Here is a 5,000-nt window from a genome sequence, read left to right as displayed (position 1 = left end):
CATTTTCCCAAAGTTCTCTGTCGGTTGCAATTCAATCATGACAGGTAGAGGATTAACGTAGGGGATATTCAAGGTTCATGCACGTTTATCGATCTTCTCCCTTAAGACACCACTAATGACACGAAAAAAGCTGCCACTTAGCTGTGAAGTGTCGGAAAAGACCACTTTTTTTTGGTGAGGGTGTACAAATGCACCTGTATTTAACGGCCGAATGATAAACCATTAGAGGGTTACAGAAGTTACGGGGTTACCGAAATTACAGGATTACAAAAGTTACGGGACTACAGATGTTACAGGATTCCAGTAGATTTACTGGAACAATATAGTTAAACATAGTAACGATAACATACGTAGTCTTACACATCTTACATATATGTGGTCTTACACATACTAACACTCGTTAAGTCGGGACAATAACGTAATCTTACACGAGGTACTTACCGGCACGTTGTTGTATGAGTTGCCCGTGTTTGCTACCAGTCTTCCAAATTTTTGTTTTGGATCGTGAAATTTAATTTTGCATCGTGAAACGCTGTTCTGTTCTATGTAACTATTTTGTATCACATAAGATTATTTTGTTCTGTGAAAAATTGTTTTGTATCGCGAAAGATTGTTGTGTACCGAGAAAAATTGTTTTGTGTCGCGAAAGCTTGTTGTGTACTGTGAAAAATTGTTCTGTATCGTGAAAGATTGTTGTGTACCGTGAAAAATTGTTTTGTTTCGCGAAAGATTATTGTGTATCCAGCTCAATATTGAGTTGTGTTTTGCCCTTGTAGGCCACCGTTACGAAAAAGGAGGAAACTTGCTGGAACGTATTTGGTTAACAATGTACCGAGGTCATCCACATTTCATCGAATTATTAGCCAAGGAGATCAATTGCTAGTAAGCACAACTGTAGGAGCTATCTCAGGTCAACGTTTTAGGGCGCGTTCGATTGACCTAATTCCGGAATAAGAATCCGTGCAATGATGATTAAAACGGTATGTTTGACGCGTTTCGAAGCAGCAAGGATAATAAAAATATGTTTAAAATAGCAATTTAGCAGACGTTTGAGAATTTTAATGTGAATCTCCGTAAAAAACAAGGGATTTCTAACTTATATTCCATGTATTCCTATTCCGGAATATGGTCAATCGAACGCACCCTAAATCTAAGCACTTGGTATGTAACACTTTTCCAAAAGCGTGGATGAACAGGTAAATGCAAAATGAAAGTTAAATTTAATTCAGAAATCAGGAATACCTGGTACGACTGATTTATAAAAGAATGTTGTTGTTTTGTTTTCTCACAAACGAAACTACTTAATTTTGAATTCAGGGTGAACTATTTACATATTGAGTTAGAGTGACCAATCAAAACAGAGCTTGTAATTGGAAATCGAAACATCTATGAGTTGTGAGCACGTGAACCTGAAATATTGCAAATCATAATACTGACGAACACAAAAGCGAGGGAAATGGATCATGCATAGGACGTTTTGAATATTTGAATGATTTTGGGTTAGATTAAAGCGATATATTGTTACAAATTCCCAAGTTATCCCTTTTCGTGTTAATTAGTAATGGAAACAAGTCTTAGTAATAAATTAGGTTAACGAGGAACCAGTGATTGTAAAGCTAGTAGTTGCCGTTGTTCGTAGGTAACATTGTAATCATGAGAAGATTCGCGGAATGTTATGCAGGGACAAGTATTTGAAGGTAAAATAGGTATTTGTAGAGTTTATGCTTCGATGTATTGTGCACATAAACAAGTATCTGTTCTTCTCTTTAAATGAGATTTTACTGCCCTATCAGTAAAATACGGTTAATGGAACGTGACCGTACGTAAAGGCCACAAGGGAATTTAAGATCTACGACGGCGACGGTCAACGAAAAGGTCACCTCAAAATATAATTTGGCTCTATCATAGGTCTTTCGCGATTATTCAGTCTCGTTCACGTCCTACAATGTGGGCGAAGTATCCTAAAAGAAATCGGTACGTGCGGTTTCAGAGGAAGGGTTCTCTGTTGCATTCAGTCTTACGTTGTCGTCAAAACCTCAAATTTGGTGATTTCACGGCGTCGTTATGCAGACGACCGCTAAGATACTTGCTAAAATCCGTGCTGCACGTGCAACACGATTATTTATGTTCTTTTAACCAATGATATTCCTGTTTTGTGGCGATGTCGTGGTCGTAGCCATCGCCGTTTCTTAAATTCCCCATTCATGTCGTGATAGTTATCTTCGCGTTCTTTGTAGTCGGTCGTTCAAGGTCATAAAATCAACGGTTTTGTTGTAAACTAGACCCTCCGTGAGGGTACACTGGGTTGCCTGTGGTACGTGCACCGTTCCAAACAATTTTTTTCAAGGTCATTAAGAAGTCATACCAGAAGAGGCCCTTTGGCTCACAGGTCCTCACACGTTCGTACGACGAAACAGATCTGTCCTTGCGTAATATGTAGCTCTAACAGCGCACGATATTGTTTTGGTATTGTCTATCATTGTAGTGCCATGGTAGAAGTCTTGAGTAAATAGTCTGAGAAGCCATGTGGTTACTAGCAAAGTACTGAACCCAGAAAGATTGAAGAAAATAAATGGGAAGTGAGAAACCTTGGCTTCTGGGCTGACATGTTGATAAACTTCTTTTCACCACAAGTTTAAGCGTGCCCGCTGAGCATCTGACAGCTTTGTAATGCCGAAGTTCACTGAAGTCAAGCCCCATTCGGCGGGGTTAGTGTTTGGATGGGAGACCAAAACAATATACCTCTCATAAAACAGAAGCATCGCACCGAAAATGCTATTAACGCTAACAAATGCGAACTCAGCAAGGTACAGATCTTGTTAGCTTGCTTTATGCAAAAACAAATATTGATGCAAAAGTAAATAACTATTAATACACAGTTTTTAGAAAGAGCAGAAGGAAGTCTCCAGGACGGTCGATCGAGAATAACATATTTACGACATGAAAACAACATTAATTTTGAACCGTGAATATAGAATATAAAAAGTTACGATCAGCGACAAACATTTTGGGAGATTTTTGCTTCGTTCAAATAAATCGCCAACTCGAAAGTGACATGGCCGGAATTCAGCGGGCGCCGTGATTAAGTTACCGCGGCATGTTTACTCGCCAAACAGTGAAGCATCTGTGTCAAATGATGGCAAGATACTGGGTTTTTGTAAGTTTCTTTTTCTGTCAAGTGTTATAAAGTTTGACAATGAAATGAGCGAAGTCAAAACAAAGATCACAATCGCACAACTCTTGTTTATGCAAAGTCAAAATTTACTCTCCAAGACGCGTTCGACGTTATTTATCACCAGGTAATTTCATCATTTTGGAAATGGCAGCTACTTTATTATTCATCTGCGTCACAATTTTTTACTGATTTTGGGGCTCATTTTGTTGAAACTCAAGCACGCTTCCAACAGGCCTGTGAACCCTTCCTGCTTACAGAGCAATACTAAAACCTTCTTCCGTATCACATTTCAACCTTAAGCTCGGAAATTCAATACACAACATGATATTATAATTCACAAAGGCAGAAAATACCACAGAATTTTTTTCCAGCGAAAAATTTATTGAAACAAACAACATATTTGCTCTTAGAGGCGAAAACCTCTTCCTATTTCATTGCGTGCGTGAAGGCAAGAAACTTAATCGTGTCAAATTACCATGTACTTCAGGTAAATACAGCTCACTTTGATTTCGTCTCGACGGGCGATAGATTGTTGTCGAAGTCCAGTACTCGTCGCTTTTGAGATTCCTGCCTAGTTTATCCAACTGACTTTCCATTATTGAGCTCCATAAGGTTATATTTTGTTTAAGGATCCACTAAAACGCCATTCGCGTTACATGACTTTCGACGCCATTGCAGGCTAAGTTAATGATTCTACTGTGTCCACCAGAGAAATCTACGCAGTTCCACTACCCTCTCGATCCTAAGAAAATACGCGCAGAAGGCTCTATGCACAAAGACACCACTTACCAGGGGAGTGACAGGCAAGACTTTTACCGACACGGTAAAAAAAAAGAAAAAAATGAAAAAAAAGAAAACAAACAAACTAAACGCAGACCTCGACTGGGTTTGCCATAGGCAACCCAGTAATAAAACGAGGACATAAAGACTTTGTTCCTAGATCTCAGATTATAACGTACACCTGCATTGGCCAAATCTTTGATACGTGCTATTATATAATTATGACAGGAAATTAGTTACTTCCCTGTAGTTATCAGTTATAAATGTAGGAAATGAACTATACAATGCCTTATCAAGCTTAATATCGAGACAAACATATTTAATGTTAACAGAATTACCTGCAGAAGTCATAGCGTTCCACACACCTTTTCAGATTCAGTACAGCCCAAGTCATACTGGTAATGAACTTGGAAGTTGCACAATAGTAATTTCTTACTAACCGAGCGCGAGGGCAGTACTGGGGAATATTGGCCCGAGGTCGTGGCAGTACGGACCGAGCGTAGCGAGGTCCGTACAAAAACGACCGAGGGCCAATATTCCCCAGTACGGCTCGAGCTAGCTCGGTTAGTAAGTAGTTTATTATATGGCTTTTTAACTACATTTTGCTTTGTTTTTGCAAGCCCGTAATCGGCCCGTGGGCATTACGGGAGATTATTATATGGCTCTGTCTCACGAGGACTGGGAACTACAAAATTCACGAATTTGATTGGCTAAAATCGATATTGACCGCGGTCTAGATTTTCCCATCTAGACCGGCATCTAGACTGGTAATGTTTTGCGGTGAAAAGATGCAAACTAAAATGAAAAAATATTGAGTATTTTCTTCTACCAATATTTATTTATGGAATTGCCAAACAGCATGATGACAAAAGAGAGGATGAGCAAACTTTGACAGAATTAAGTTCAGCTCATCGCCACTCATCGCCGCTCGCAAGCAAAATGTCAGTTAGTACAAACCAGTTACATTAAACAAATTAAATTGTTCTTGTTTGCCATATAATAAACATCTTACTAACCAAGCTAGGTCGGTCTGTATGGGAGAATC

Source organism: Montipora capricornis, chromosome 4 (assembly GCF_036669925.1).
Source record: "Montipora capricornis isolate CH-2021 chromosome 4, ASM3666992v2, whole genome shotgun sequence".
Classification (NCBI taxonomy): Eukaryota; Metazoa; Cnidaria; class Anthozoa; order Scleractinia; family Acroporidae; genus Montipora; species Montipora capricornis.
The sequence above is the reverse complement of the archived record's forward strand: the minus strand, read 5'-3'. Positions refer to the sequence as shown.